Here is a 16,992-nt window from a genome sequence, read left to right as displayed (position 1 = left end):
ATTATATCGCGCATAAACTCGTGGAGGAAAGATATCGCTTCGCGCAGTCGTGTCAGCTCGTAACTGTTGCTTTTCCACGTGGACTGGACCGGGCCTCTTCGTGTACTTTGGCAGTCCGCCGAGCCCGTAAGTTTTCCACAGTGTCAATATTTTGGGCAGGTTCGGCATTCGGTGAGGGAAAAGAAGGTATCCGCCGCCGCTTTTCCTCCGAGGCAGGTAGAAAATCGGCGGGAACGCTCGATTGCACCCGAGGGACCGAAGTGGGCTACGAAATGGTCCCGCGTGTATGTTTTCCCTCGCATCGTAGGCCTTTGTAATCGCGACGATTGTGTTTGCCCATCGGCCGACGGTGAATATCGCGTCTAAACAGGAGATATCTTATTTCCGTGATACTCATTGAAAACGCGCCTCTCTCGTCTTGCGTTTCGCTGATAAAATCTTCGGGACCGTCCTCTTTTCCTCTCCCTCACATACACTTACACTCTTATACACTCGCTCACTCTCGCTAGTTTGCTCGACGCTTTCCGGATTTACAAGTTAAATTCGGCGCTAGCAGGTAAACGATTTGGGTGGCGCGATGATTATCGCTGTTGACGTCACACTTGAAGACATTCTCGAGATCGATAAAGCTCGAGGTGACGTTTGGAACTGCGACTACATTTCAACGCTGGGTGTTAATAGTAATTTTGTTAGACGTAATATAAAATAGATAACGTATGCCCGAGCGAAGAGGAAGACTATTTAAATTATACACAAGTAAAATAAGAAATGGACATGTGGAAACTTATTTATTATATAAAATTAAAATGTCATTAATATAAAATACGTTTGCAGCAACAGCAATATTTTAATTTATGTGTTGCGTTATTTAATAAACGCTACTACTGCTATATTATCGAACACTCCATTCAGCACGTCAAAGTCTACATGTAAAAATTTAAGTTAATAAAATGACACACGGAATAAACAGTTTAGTGTACCGATCAAAACGGATTCTTCGTTATCCCGTGCTCCGTTTCATCCTCTAAACACGGGCAAACAGCAAAATGCAGATTCGTTACTCGTCGAAATAATCCGTGTCCGCGCAGCATCCATTCTCGATGGACGTGAGCGACGAAGAGACATCAAAATAGAAATCAACGTGAGTAAAACCAATCCGGGATTTAGGTTTAGATCCGTGCGCACGCTATATATTTTTTTCTTCCTTTGTGAAATTTTTCGCAATTTCCAAAAAGACAAAAGCAGATATTGTACATATAAAAGAGGGGAAAGAAAATATAATATAATAATTGTCAGAAAGAAAATAAAGCATAATTATTACCAGGAAAATAAAAGGACGCGAATGTATATTTTAGATATAAATACGAAGTTAAAAATTCATTATTTTTGCCAGGAACATTTTCGTTTTGGATAAATAATGTTTATGGCTGCATTATTCCGATTTCTGATGTTATATATTTCAACATATGTGAAAAAATTATTCAGCTCAGATGGAAACAATCAGATTGAAACACCGTCCTGGCCAAGATAATCTCATAATTTTTTTAATGTTGAAAAAATGAGCAAACCTTAAATGCGAAACGACAAACGGTTTGGCGCCAGAAGGGATAAATCCGTCTCTGATAAAGTAACGTTGCTGTAGTTCTGTTTGGATAACATACACAGTTAGCCGGATAATTCACTTGTCTCGTCGAAAACGAAATTACGATGGTCGCGTTGCGGCGACGCTAAAATCCGCTAGTCGGCGTAACGCCGAGGCAGACACCGCGACGCGTTGCATAAAGGAAGTATAGCGTGTATTATTTCATCTCCCGGAGGAGCCCATCCTCTTCGTCTACCTCGTTCCACGCGCGCTCCGTGTCTTCTGTATAATTTATTGCAGCAATACCCCTCGTCCGCTTTAATAATTCCATCGTTCGCGCGCATTCATTTTTGCGCTTAATCCACTATCGCTTTTCTTTTCCCAAGCGTCTCTTTAGCTTTCGCGATTGTGTGCAACTTTTTTGTCAAATGGAATATTTCCTGTCCATTGAACATAACCCACTGCATATGACCGTGTAACCACGATCTCTGGAGAAATGTTGGAGCATTTTCCGGAACAGAATTAGCATTTTTTGGAAATTTTATTTAATTCTTTATACATTCATACATATTTTGGAAAACGAAGAAAGCCTATTTTAGTAACAAGTTAGATTAAGTTAGCACAAACCTCACGATCGGTTTCGTAATCGTATATGCAATTTATTATTAATTTAAGAAATTTTATATAAATCGCTTTTGCTAGACATATGTTTGTCATGCAGTGACAATGGACGGTGATACATAAAGAAGAAATGGGTGAAAGAAATCTGAAAACTATTCTCCCAGCTAAAATACCTGTCCCTTTTATCGACGTTTAAATAATGATTTAGCTCCGCAGGTATCTTAGGAGAATACAGTTTTATATGTTTTCCATCCATTTGCTCCTTTAGTATCGTTAATTGTTACCGTATGACTAGCACATTTTTGACCGACAAAAGCGATTCGGTACTTTGAGCGGTATGCGAAAAAGGATGTCCTTTTCGATCCTCTGAATTTTCCTAGCGCGAAGGCGGTTACGGAATGAATTAGGATATTCCTTGGAGAGCGAATGGGCTCGTTCGCCGTCTGGAGACGGGATAGTATCGAAGAAGGAGTCCGCAGAGGACGAGTTTCTCTACCCCCCGGGGAACGTTCAGAGAACAAAGGTCCTCGCGGTTCATTGCCGAACCCGTTCCTTCGATGGGGGGAAAAAGGAAGAAGGGAGGAGCACACACGCGAGATAATAAATCACCGGCCACGTTGGATCTTGAGGGAAATTCGTCGAGTGGAATGTCATCTATTAGGATTAGAGCGCGTCAGGCGCGTTCGACGGTATCCGATATTTGAAGAGTATGCCCGGCACGTTCCGTAAACGAACACGCGTCGCGATGTTTGTTATTGGGGAAAATTTTCGAGGCAAATGCCCGAAAGATTTAGGCGTTCGCGCACACGTTACGAAAACAATGTCAGGATATATCTATGTGGGAGAGGAAAGAGAAAGAGAGAGCTCTCCAAACGAATGGTTGAATATTTACTCCGGTCGTCGTCACCTCGCTCTTTTCAGCCTTTTACCGTCGCTCGGACAATTCCAAACAGCAACACGAGTGTTTTTATCCTGTAAATTCAGATTTCCATTGGGCGTGATTAAATGAGAGAAAATTTAATAAGTCGTCCGAGTTCGCTCAATTACGAAACACAGGTTCTCCCCAATTTTTGCAAGCCCGCGAACTGTCATCAACAATTTGTCATTAATTAATGTAATACTTGAGAGACTTTACCATTTATTTTGTCAAGATAAAAATTACTTTGCATTATATGCTATTGTCTCTTTGAATTCTTATTCTCTTGTATTCAATCGCTAGATCTTTTTGGGAATTCACGGATTAGCCAGAATTCCATCAAATGTATCGAACATTTAAAAATAAATTCAAGCAAAATTTGGAAATGTTTAATCGCCAGTAATTAGTTAACAAATAGGTTGAATAATCCGCAATTGGCAACAGGAAACTTCCTTTATTTGCACAACGACCATGGGTTTTTAGTTTCATTTCTACGCCTATATAGTGATGACGGGTCTCTAGAGAGGTATAATGTCTCCGTAGCGATATTTTTACTGGGCCTAATGGCATTTGATCACATGCCATATGCTGACTAGAATCTGTTGATTGCACTTGAAAAGGGTCTAAACCCATGGCCGAAACGTTGTGCGCATAAAGGAAGTTTTCTGTTGCCAGTTGTGTCGGATCATTCAATCTATTTGTTAAAAATAAATGCTACTTTTGTAGAGATACAATTTCAAGCCTTGGTATTGTGATACATGTATAATTATTACTTACTTTACGTGGCATGTATAATGCACGCACAGCGAGTACTTACAAATGCATGTATTGCAAATATTCGACATATTACATATGCAATGCATATAATGTTTTATTAATAAATAATTCTAATGAGATGGAATTAGAGTACACATTTCGGTAAACTCTGAGCACATTGTTAGTAGCAATTATAACATTATAGATCTAGCGCTAATACTTGCTGTGAGACATGGAACAGTTTCGTATTATTAGTGCTTTATTTTTTTATTAATTTTGGTATATTCCATTCTATAGCGCAACATTATAAATTGCACCGTATATTCAATTTTATGATGTACACGGATATTTTATTTGTAAATATCGCACGAGCGTCTCGAAAATTTATCCAAGCGATAATACATATTAATGAGTTATTTGCTGTGTATATATGTATATGCATATATTCTATGCATAATAAAAAGTATAGGATAAACAATATCGCAAGAACTTTAGCAAAATTTTGGTTAGAGAAATACTTAATATTAAAAAAACTGAGTCAAAAGTTACAGAGATTATTAAAATAGATTCTCAGCATAAATCAACAATCAGTTAAATAATTAAAGTTTTACGAAGAAAAACCAATTTCAGTTTCGTCAGAGAATAAAATAAAACGTTCAAAACTTACGTCATATATTCTTGAAGTCATATTAACATTATGTTGATGCGGTTCTGTCGTTAGAAAAATATCGCTTGTTTTATTGAACAGGTATTAGGTACATTTTACTTTCGACATCACGCAGTTCAATTGAAATCAGATTCCCGTAATCGTTAAGTGAAAACGTAAGATTCATTTATTGCGAATGTTTCCTTGTTAGGTGCGGAGAAAACTCAAAGGCAAATAACGTGTTTGCCTCCGTTCCTTAGCGGTTTCTGAGGCAACTGCTTTAACTATATATTCGCAGAAATATAAATGAGCCTTTACACGTATTCGTGTTGCAGTACATTTAACGGCATAAATACAATGTATTTGCGCATGCAAACAAGTCGGATTAATATCATCTGAAGCTCATAATGATATTCTGGGATTGCGAACACACATCCGCGATATTTATGAAGAGGAATATTTAGTGTTTAATGTGTAGAGTGCTTGCCAACGATGTTACATTCGCGAATATAGCTAAATGATTCAATGAAGATCTTCTTTGTATCGAAAAGTTTACGTTTACCTTTTAGAATAAATGTCACCGAGAAATCTATCAAACATAGCTGCAGATATGTTATTTTTTCAGCAAAGAAAGTAATTAAAATTTCTTAGCTTTTCTAAAGTCGTTACTTAAAAAATTTTGCAGTGCAGATTCTTTTGACAAACAAAATATTTATTATTATTTGATAGTCAAAAGATACTTGTGGTATAAATCGATTTTGACCGTCGAAAGGTTTCTTCTTCGATTAATTGAGTAGCGTCGAAGTAGCGTCGAAAACAGAGAGAAACAGAGCAACTTACAAAACGTGAAATAAGAATTAACATTCTGTCTAGACAATGGAAAGTGCTTTCCATCGTTCGTAGAAAGTGTCCGAGCTTTTATTTATTGGATGCCTTCTCCATAACACCATTCAATTAGCAGTAGAACGTTCTGTCCTCCATTACATTTGTTCGAGCGAGCTAGCGACGGATTAATCTCGCTCGAAAAAGCTCGCCGGCTCGCTCGTTCAATCGAAGGTGGATGCTAGCGAAAGCCGCCCGTGTCGTTGCATCTCAACAAAGATCCAAACACACAACTCTTTGCCACTCTTCTCCCCTCCACCCTCCTCTCGATTACCGCCGACGAGTCGCGCTTACAACGAGGGCCCGAATGTACCATCGTGTTAACGCGATGCTTCGTCACCCACGGTGCCGAGTTTCGAGTCGAGCCAGTGTTGAAATTTTGTTCGATGAGCGAAGTACACGCCGGTTTAATTTGTAGTACAGTCGAGTGCACGACGCGGATGTGTAGGCGGCTAGGAGACGAAGAGAGGAAGGGAGGACGGAAAGGGGTATGGTAGTGAAATTTATTGAAACGCATGCTGCACCCCGTGCCTCCCTCGGGACCGGATCCTGTACCGCATAACAGTTTGCCCAATACAGTCGAATTAAGCGCGATGGCGGCGAAGAAACGGTTATCTTGCTCGTAATTCTGCGTAACTACGTTTACTCATGTCTGCTCTCGCAATTTACTTTAGTTAATTGGATAAATTTTATGTTAAATCGACCAATTGTTTTTCTGTATCGTTATTAAAATTACGCGAGTATGCGCATAATAATGCGAATAATAATTTAGTGGAAAAAATTTAATTATACTTAAAATTAATTAAACTTAAATAATACTATTTCAGTATTAGAGGCTTTTCGAAATGTCTCGTATAAACAGTATAAAAAGTCACTGAATTTCTTTTTTAAAGAAAGGTAATGGAAGATGTAACCATCAATCTAAATAACGCGCGTGTTAGTTGGATAGGTTGAATCAGATAAATTGGAATAATGAATGGATCTTCCACTAAAACGCGTTTTTCGGCAGTGACGAAACACTCGGCGCGATGTCGGCGTTGCGGGTAGAGACGAAATGCACCGCGATGTACGAATAAGTTCCTTTAAAAATATGGAAATGGAAAACATTGATGCCACCGACGAAGGCAAGAATAAACTAATATCGCGGCGCAATTCCGCATATTTTACAGAGGTGGACCATCCGAAATCGCGTTACGTTGATTCGAGTGATTCGTTTTTAATGGATTTCCCGGGGTTGCAGGTGGCGGCTCGTGGGTGGCTCGCCGGGCGAAATTTATTGAAACGTATGCTATTCTTCACTCGTCCCCGTAGACCGCGGCGTTGCGCGTATGGCAGAGCGGTTTATCCGATGAAGTTGAATTGCGCGGATGGTAGACACAAAAGTTTACAACGCAGATAAAAAGAATTTCCGGATATCGTTCGGACGTACGCCGTATAGCTTGCGCATATGGTTTCCAGTCTGTACTTCTCTACTCGTTTCCCCTTTTCTCCCCACCCCCTCTCTCTCTCTCTCTCTCTCTCTCTCTCTCTCACTCACACTCGCACTCTCACTCTTTCGCATTGTGACATCGAGACAGTTTTGCATTCAGTACAAGCACTCAATTCTCTCTTAATGTCTGCTTAATGTTAATGTCTGTTGTGAAATCAGATTAAAAGTTTTATCGAGCGTTATCATTAAGGATAGGTCAGCGCTACGTTTGTTGATTACCAATATCATTAGCGGTCGTAATGATAATGAAGAAAATGGTTTTAATAACTGCATTAGGCTATGTTAGAGATCGACTAGTATTTCTTGCTGAAGTTTTTGCTTTCATTATATTTCGAACAGCATTTCATAGTAAAAACTTTTAATTAATGCAACAACATTGTAAATATTAATGTTGCGGGTTCTTTCTAAACAAACCCATTTTTATTTGACGTTTCCGATGAAAGTCTCGTTTCTGCGGTTGTAACGGCAGCAGAACGACGGACAGGGAATTGTTAAATTTATGGAAACAGCGCTATGCATTCGCGTATTCCCAAGAGATACTCGTGGAATTGTTCGCGGTAGCGAAGGGGCACTACATTCAACATAGACTAGTCAGATTCCACATAAAGGATGACTACCGTGTACGTAAATAGCGCATTGTATCACTATATGTATAAACTATCGCTTAATTAGTCGTGTGTATTTTTTTTCACGCTTGTTTAACACCGAACGCGCATTTGTTGAAAACAACGACATTACTAATTTCTATTTGTGGATCGATAAATCAATTTTCAACTATACCACGATATACCGCGCGGTATCGGTGCAATTGATTGAAACGTTATTCCCTCGTTTCCCAAGAGATTCCAGTTTGTATCGCATAGCAGTTTACCAGAGCGAACTGAATTGTGCGTAGCAATGGAGAAAGCTGGAAAGCTGTGAAAGAATATGCTGAGGCAATGCTGACTATCAATATTTTGAGATTCCCCGCCCTTAATCGTTCTGTCCTTCTGATGTACCTTGCATTGCGACTGTTACTATATTCATCGCAAAATTGTTTGCGAATTGGATTTATTCGCGGACTCCCCGTGGAAGAGAACGGTAATTTTATTACGCGAAACAGTGTTGCGATAACTGTTGCCACATAATTGCGAGAAGCTGTTTTATGAAGGCAATATCGTAGTTCATTATTAGGATTTTTAACGAATCAATGGAATTAATGCACAATCGTATGAATATTGATAAGCTTCTAAAATATGTAACAAATTTAATTTTTCAATCATTTGCAGTATCATGCGTTATTATTGTTTGTTGGTAATCTGTGTACGCATTAATCCCCGTGTAATTACAATGTTCAAATCTGACAAAATGAATATTAAACTGCTCATATGGCTGCAACAAATGTAACATTGATCAGCTGATGGCTTTTTGTTTACGGGATACTTCGCCATAGTGTATTCAAAATGCAATTAAAATGTAATTTGGCATTTTATTAAAATTTAAATTTTATCAATATGTGCATTACTTTGCGTGCCACTTTTTGCATAAGCAAGCATTATATTTTTAATAGCACAAGAAATAAAAAAAGTTTATTTGTACCGCATATTATTAAGATGAACCGCGTAAATTATTTTACTATAAAACTATAGCCAACAGATGAATTAATAACCAATCTGATTAAGTTTATTAATGAAGATAATACTTTAATCACGATACAGCGCGTGATATTAACATTTACACAATGCATATTAATTTGCATGTATTAAATAATATTATTTTTTTGTATGTAAAAAGGGTATCATTTTATTTGGACAAATTTTTCTATCAGTCGCATTAATCATATAATACAGCGGATTGCACTTCACAAATGAATGATTGCGAACTTATCATAGTATATAATTTTGATAGTTAAATTTAAAGGTAACGAGTGTGACATCGAATGATAGAGGATAAATCGATAGGCGATATTCTTTATCGGGTGCCGTTATTTTTGCTTGACCCAGATGGTGAATCCAACTGTGCATGAAATCCGATTTAAGAGGATTGTTAGAGATTCGGAATTACAACCGATTGCTTATGAAAAAACGTATTTGATTTTATTCCTCTTTTTTTTTACCCGATGTTGTGCAGTGAAAAACACTCGTACGTGTGAATCAATTTAAATTGCTGGCACGTTGCATCGTTGCAACACTTGGCGAGATCGCAGTGTCAGAACGGGCGCATTAAAAAATTACGAAAAATATGTTTTTGCTCGTTACACGTTACCGTGCACTTCTGTAATTGATTTTCGAACCTGAAACGGATAAATGATACTCGAATTCATTAAAACGCGCAACATTTGCACCGCGGTCTCGATTGCTGCCGATTGCAGAGATTGTTACGAATTGTTTGCTGACGCACACACTGCTATTTGACGCTTATTTTAAGGATCGAAAAATATTGCGGATGCTGTACGCACAGAGTGTATCTCTAACCGTGTAACGTATATGATCTATTGTGTGCTCTTGAAAACGATGAAAGCAATTATTTATTATTATTTATTTGATTTACAGCCATTTTTAATTTTTGTTTAAAGAGCAAAGAATACACACAAAAGAATAACGTCAATAAAATTTATGTTATTGATTGATTATGACAGGAAAGGGGAGTGAAGAAAAAAATTAGTTAACAAAATTCTTTTAGACAAGCTGTGCAATTATGAACGCGTAACGTGTGATATACCAAGCGTAGATTTACGAAATATCAACTATTAAATTGAATGTTTAACAATTTTTTTAACAAGCATTATTCTACCATTTATTTGTCTTTTCACGTTACAGTAATAAAACATTACTCGATATCACTATTTTTGTCATATAATTGCACGTCGCTTAAACGCGATACATTCGGATATAGGTTTATACGTTTTCTTTTTCGTCATTTCAATGAGTATAATACAATTCTGTCTAACCGTCATACATTCGGAGCGATACTATGCATTTCGCACACGTCGCACATATCCTGGCAGACAAAAATTCCACATGCGTGTAGACATTTAATTCGCCGAGCGACGCGTGTTTCGCCGGAAAAATTAATTTTCGTCCATTTACATTTTTGAAGTCGGATCGCGCGTATGCTAGTGACCACCATCCGCGATAATCGAATCCCTCGAGCCGCATACTATTAGCCCCGGCATTTTTATTGAATTACATATAGTGCGTGAATTAACTCGATCGCTAATGGGCTACTAGAGGAGCGATAATGTAGCGGTGAATTAAGGTTAATTAAAGTTCTTTATGTTCACTCTACTATAATCGACATCATGTGCAATTTAAAAATTTCATCAGATATCAAAATACTTATTAAATGATATTTTTATTAAAGATAAAGGCGATTAAATACTATGTATCTTTGATATTAATTCTTATGAACATCTTTCTCTTCTGATTTCCAATACATTGATATAGTGAATCAAATGCATGCAAATGGTGTAGTACTCTAGCACGCAGGGTTATAAATTGCGTAAGAATGTTAAAGAGTTGTATTAAAAGATGCGTTTAGTGATCGTAACTTAATAATATTCGATGAACAGGTTAATAATTATTACGCGTGTCTTTTTTTAAAGTGACACATTTTCTAATTAACGATATTCCAGTTTCAAGTTCTTAAAATGGCTAGAATTCTTAACAAATTTTATGATGGATAAAAAGATGTCTTATCTCTCTTTACCGATCTGTTATTTTTCAAATAGCACATCGATAAAGATTAATTGATTTTTAACGAAACAACGATAGGTCCCGACATCTCTTATTAAATTCTCTGTTCGATGTCGATATTTTGGGAGGCGTATAAAGAATCACTTTTGTATTTGTGCGATCCAGTTTGACGAAACTGAAAATACCGAGACGTATAAAAATTTGACGGATCTTCAAGTGCGTTTTGATCGATGTCGCTTGCAAATGGCCGACGTTTCGCAACGCGACCCGTTCCGCTTACCATCGTATCGAATGAAAAACGACGTGAGTCCTGATCGACTCCACAGCTCGCTGCATCACGAACATATTTCACGAGGGTGACTTTATAACGCCGCTTTTCCATTCTTCGCGATATTCCTTTCCGCTTAATGTTCTTTCCTCACTCCTAGGATTCGAAGGTTATTTAACTAGGGGACTCGCACCCTGTTCAAAACCATAATTTCGGGCGGAGGGTTAAAATAAAATATGTGCATGTACCAACGTTGCCAACCGTAATTATGGTACCTGTAAATTTCACGCGCTACTTAATTTCCTATGAGAGGGGAAGAGCATGAATAACATAAAAATTTAATTATAATTTGCTAAAGTAACATCTTTCTCTTGTAAAATGTCATAATTTGTCATTGTTTTTGATTAGTCTTTAGTTTGTCCTTTTAATACGGACATTATTAATCATTAAATTTTTCTTCTCTCTCTTTTCTTACGTTCCTAAATTTTTCAAGTTTTCTTCAGAACGTGCCAATATTAAAATGTTCCGATTCATTCTCTCTCGTTGCACTAGAATTTTGTTTGCAAAAGTTGGCACGGTTGAGTCTTTACACGAGACAATCATAACAAACTCACGGGAGCGAGAGAGAAAGAGAGAGGGGGTGTCGCAGGGGTTTTAGATGTAACACTGACGGGCTTAAGTCTAACAGTCTCCCCTGGACTACCCCCTCGGCTTGTAACTCGGCCCCAGGCGTCAATGAAAGAAGGTTACACAGAAGGGGGATGAATCCACGTGGATACACCGCGACAACGATTACGGAAGGCGGCCGGGCGAAGCTGCACCGGAGATTCGCCACGGAGCGAGTCGCTTCAGCGAGCGACACGAATTGCTCCAATAAATTATCGTCGCTAAAATGGTGCTCGGGATTTGCAATTATTTAAATGTACCGGATAACTACGACAAGGCTGAGTCGCGCAGGGAAGGTTTCGGAAAGAAAGGGAGGATGGGGTGATCGAACGGGGGTAACAAACCGCTATATAGTCGCGTTGTACGGGCGAAAGGATTTTGAAAATGGGTTCGAGAGGAAATTGCACCTTCAGAGGATGATTGTGTCAGCGTCGTTTAGCACAGTGACAATGACTAACTGAATCCCTTTTCTTCTATTTCATAGTCATAATTGTGATATAGACGGAAATGGATACGATTGAAAAGGATTATGAACTGTCTTTTAAGTTTTATTCAGGCGTAACAGTTTTCAAAATTGAACAAGATTCAGACTCTTAGTAGATGATTGCATTATTGTTAAAAATGAGAGATAGAATAAAAAATTATATTTAGTCTTTTTATCTTTTTTTGAATAAATTTAGAGAAATAAAAAATAGAATTGGCTAATCTCAAGTTTATCACTACAAAATAAATTCTATTACATGACTTAGGATATTGAATAATATAAGTTAGATAGAATGTTGCATATTTATAAACTAATACGTATACATCTTGGATTTAATTTAGTACTTATTACAATAGAAAATTATTTTACGATTTTTTACGACCTTTCGTCTTTAGTTTGATTTAACAGTATGATACGTTTAACGCTGCTGCAACTTTCGTTGTCGTTTGAGCGTAAAGCCGAACTGAGAATATTAAGCGACTTGACGTGTTCGATCAGTGAGCCGCGGTGCAAAGCGCCCTTCGACGTTCCCAAGCAGGAGTTAAAGTTACTTAAATGTACCGGATAACAGCGGTGGATCCATACCGGGCAAGGGACGGGATTGAGGGCAAGTCGAGAGACCGGAGGGTTCAACAAAGCACTAAAAGGTTTCGAACTTCGTTGAAGAGGGAAGCGCCGAATCTCGCTCGCAGTTTTGGGCGCGAGCGTTGTGCGAAGGCTTTTACTTCGTCGAGTACTATTAAATTACTCCAGCGAAGATCGGTACTTTAGACAGCTGTCGCGAAAGGAATCGCAAGCCCGTTGTTCGCTGTTGAAATGTAAGATGCGATTTTACAAAGACTCGTTAAAAGCTATCTCTCAATTTTGCTAATGTTTAAACGGTTAGTTGTATTTAGGTGTGCTAAACAAAATCCGGTTGTTTTCGTTTCGAATAATTTTATAACAGAGCAAAAGGAAATGTGGTGATTTCTAAATTAAAATTTAAACACTCCCGAAAATATCCAAGTTAATTGATGAAATATCGTCTAAATTGTCAGAATGTTTTATAGATTTTGGTAATTATTTTGCATAAGTTGTAGGATACAAGACGAAATACATCTAGTATTTTCATTCTATAAGAGAGTTTAATATACCAGTAGATGATATTGCGGTTGAAGAATAAATTTATATATTGATTCGAACGATTTTATCATAACTATTTGCATGAATGATTGCACTGGCATGCAATTTTGTAAGCAGTTTGATAAAATTGGAGAGAGTTGAAGTTTGTCATTATTCTTGATTATTTATCAAAAATCAAGCTGGTGCAGTAAAATCTCGCTATATTAATTCCGTCATATAAAATGCCGGGATTATTGAAATTGGATTAAAATAATGATAGACGTCAAAAGTCGAGATATTGTGAGCTTAATCGAATCTGCGATATGGAAGCAGTTCCATGATTAGGTGGATAATTTGTGTAAACTATTTGGAATACGCGGATTTATGTGTAGCTAACTTAGGTTTTCTATCGAAGAGATAGATTATCATAAAACATAGAGTACAAATAATTGTGCTCGTTTTAACATTTCGACATAATTGGTTGTTCTTGTGATTTAATAATTCGGTATTATAATTTCATATTGACGTACAATTTTTAAAGACAGTAATTTTCCATACATGTTCTGTCGAAATAATCAAACACTTTTTGTGTGTATCATTCCTAAACATTGTATATGGCTAGACAAAGTGCACAATTGTAGCTACCCTACAAGAAATGATTTATCGTTATCAGATTGGGGGATCGAATTTATGCTGAATACACTCATATATATGCATATCTATTTACGTTTGCATGTCCCCTTCTTCTTTGGCAGTATTTCAATTTCAAATCAGTTTTCGCCCGAGGAATTCCTGATGAAAATTAGTTGGCAAATGTTGTACTACTATAATGGGTTTCTAAATAACAGCCTGCCTCGGTCGTCAATCTAATTACAACTCTTGATCTGAAACTGCAGCATGGTGAATATCATGATATCAGAAGCAATAAATTACACGTAATCTTTTTCTTCTTCTTAATGCTGAAATAAATGAGTGTCTTTGCATTATTCGCGTTCGGTATATACGACAAACTTAAATTCCGTTTTACTTACAAGTAGTAATACAATCTCACAGATTGTTCCTTACAACTGCCATTAAAAATTAAAAATCACGATAATCACACTTTAAAGTGCGTAATTAGTTTGTAGTGAAGATCTCCATTTAAACTCCTCCTGGGAGAATGTCTTGGAATTTCTCAAAGGAAAACTTGGCTATTTCTGTCTCGTATTCCGGGACGTCTCGCACATAGATTCGCGTCTCGGTGTGTTGCATAAAAGGGAGCGAATATAAGATTACGTAACTCGTGTCGCGAGGGAAATAAACGTCTCCGTGGAACCGCTGTTCGCCGCTTCGGAAGAAGAGCGATAATTTGAAACGCAGTTTATCCGAATCGCCTCCAGACCGCTTCGAGCTACTAACTGGTGGCAATAAGCCCTTTCCAGCTTGTACAACACAAACCACCCTCGCGCACGACGGCATTTACGTTCTTTATATGTCTTTTATAACAGTTTTCCTCTCTTTACCACTCGTACGCGTTTTTCAAGGTGAGAAATGGTCGTAAAATCGGTATACGACTGGCGCTCGCTGGCTGGAATTATACGTCCCCTTCGCTTTGGTTTTCAAACTTGATCGCAGTATGCCGTCGCAGCCATGTTTTCGGTCGTAAATGGTCGCGTGCCAAAGTCGCCATAAAGTTTGTAACGTGGGAAACGCCCAAGTAAACAGAATGTGTTGCTCGAAGATATTGCATTAATTTTTTAATGGAGATACTAAATTGTGTATAAAGATATGGAAAGAGGATAATAATTAAAAGATTAACAAGAATGTATTGCTATACACATTTCTGTAAATAATATTAGGGTTTTGCTCATTATTTTTTAAATAGATACTAACTATGCATATACAAAAATAATATATCGGATAATAATGGGATGAAATTAGTTGTTATTATACTGTGAAACTACAAAATTATATGGAACATATGAGTGGGTGATGTCTTAACACGAGAGTGTTTACTAATTAGCGGTGTTCCCTTATGTTAATTAGAAAACTCTGAATAAAGCTGCTCTGTTACCGTAGGAAACACAATTAACATAAGATACACCTTTGTTTATTATCATTTACTTTTAGTTTTACCATCTTAGTTGTATAAACAAAATATTTCAATTTAGCAGGTACTATGTAATGATGTCTCAAATATTTTGCTTTTCTCTTCCTCATTAAAGCCGAAACTTTATCCTGATTATTATAATTATATCGTATATAATTATTTAAGAGATATAAATTCCCGAGCGCGCATATGACCGGGAAAATATTAATCACATTAAGAATACCAAGTTTTCCATACATATAAATGTTTACTGTTCATGTCGTAAAACAGTGATCGCATTTTATATTGAATACTTTAAAGAGAGGACTACTATTAATTTAATATAGATTTATATGTCACAAATGTATTCAGTCGAGTATTGCAAACATATAAACTAACTTGAGTATTTATATACAAGTCTATAAATCTCATTATACAATATTTTAAATCAAATTTCCTACTATTAAATTTTGTTTCTTAAATTTCCAATTCTCGAATAATATTTTTACGTCGATGTTTTTGAAATTAATTTGATCGTATCATAACACATCGTGTTTTATCTACAAAAAATCGAACATTTTATTTATATCGTTTCACGTGACTGTTTAATATTTAACCGTAATATTTAATGTTACATATAAAATTTAAAATTATATATATTTGTCTATTTTAAATAGTTATACAATTTTCTAAATTTTCTTTGTCTATTTCAAGTGAACTTCTTATTTCGTTACTCAATTTTATAATATTTGTTGGATTTCAAATAAAATCAATTTATTGTATATTGAGACTTTAGGGTATAATTTCGTAAACGCTGCTCTAACATTTAGCAAATTTCGTTGCTTCGTTTTCGAAACGAGCGTTCTGATTTTCGTCAAGACACCTCGCGCAATCAATCGCAGCGAATAGATGAATCTGCGGACACTTTATAAATTAGATCCTCGTACACGCCAATAGAAATGCGAAATGGGAGCAGGGAAGTCCGTGCGATAGTACTTGGAATTAGAAACGAAGCATGGCACGGTTCTCGAGAAGCGTTTCAACCCTCCCAAGGGAATGTTCCGAGCAGCTCCTTCTGGGGATGTTTTCGGTCCTGTTCCATGAACCGACATATCGTTGTCGCGTATGTGTGGCGTTCAATGCAATTTCCTGGAATAAAAATTATATCTATGTCGGCTACAAATCGTGAATGGAAGCCTCCGGTTTGTGCCGGAAAAATAAGGCATTTGGAAGGGAAGGAGATGAAAAGAGAGAGAGAGAGAGAGATTACTTTGGTAGTAATCTGGTTTATGCAAAGCCAATACGATGACAAGTCAAGTGTGTAGTGTGTTTTTCACCGCATTTTCCACGAGCGTGCACTTTAGCTCCGTCTTATACTTAATGCAATATTCTTCCTTTTCACGAAAAATTGGAAATAACGACTCCAAATTTAACGATATTAGTTTTTATTAAGGAGGAAAAACATCGCTAAACCATTTTTAATCTCTTGACACATAATGTTTTAAGATAGAAATTGATTTTTACTTTGAGGAAATAAGAAATTTGTTGTATTAATTTTTATTAATATTCTGAAATGTATCTTTATTATTGCAAAGCTAAAAATTACAAGTGTCCTGGCATATTTGCGTTTTACAACATTCGCGGGACAAGCAATGTTGGTTTAGTGCCTCCAAGCGGGATCATCAAATGTCGTTTCGCTAGGCTACGGAGGCTAAAAGGAACGTGCGTTCCATGAGTAGACAACATTCACTTCATTCCGCCTCCTTCAAGTCGCGGAATGACATTGGTCGTTCTCGTTCCAAGTTTATAGAGCCCCGGAATCCCCTACGATCGTAACCC

At 37.1% G+C, this 16,992-nt stretch overlaps 1 long non-coding RNA gene across 1 annotated transcript in view; it reads right to left on the bottom strand.

Moving 5' to 3' along the window:
• Positions 1 to 16,215, bottom strand: part of LOC105568988 — a 178,653-nt gene extending 162,438 nt beyond the window's left edge. Inside the window, exon 1 of the long non-coding RNA XR_001009465.1 lies at positions 16,150 to 16,215. This is a non-coding gene — a long non-coding RNA (uncharacterized LOC105568988). The remainder of the gene's footprint in view (positions 1 to 16,149) is intronic.
• Positions 16,216 to 16,992: the final 777 nt, after the last annotated feature.

This window comes from Vollenhovia emeryi, unplaced genomic scaffold, assembly GCF_000949405.1.
Source record: "Vollenhovia emeryi isolate VEMERY1.0 unplaced genomic scaffold, V.emery_V1.0 DF939126.1, whole genome shotgun sequence".
NCBI lineage: Eukaryota > Metazoa > Arthropoda > Insecta > Hymenoptera > Formicidae > Vollenhovia > Vollenhovia emeryi.
This window is presented reverse-complemented; position numbering and strand designations above follow the sequence as displayed.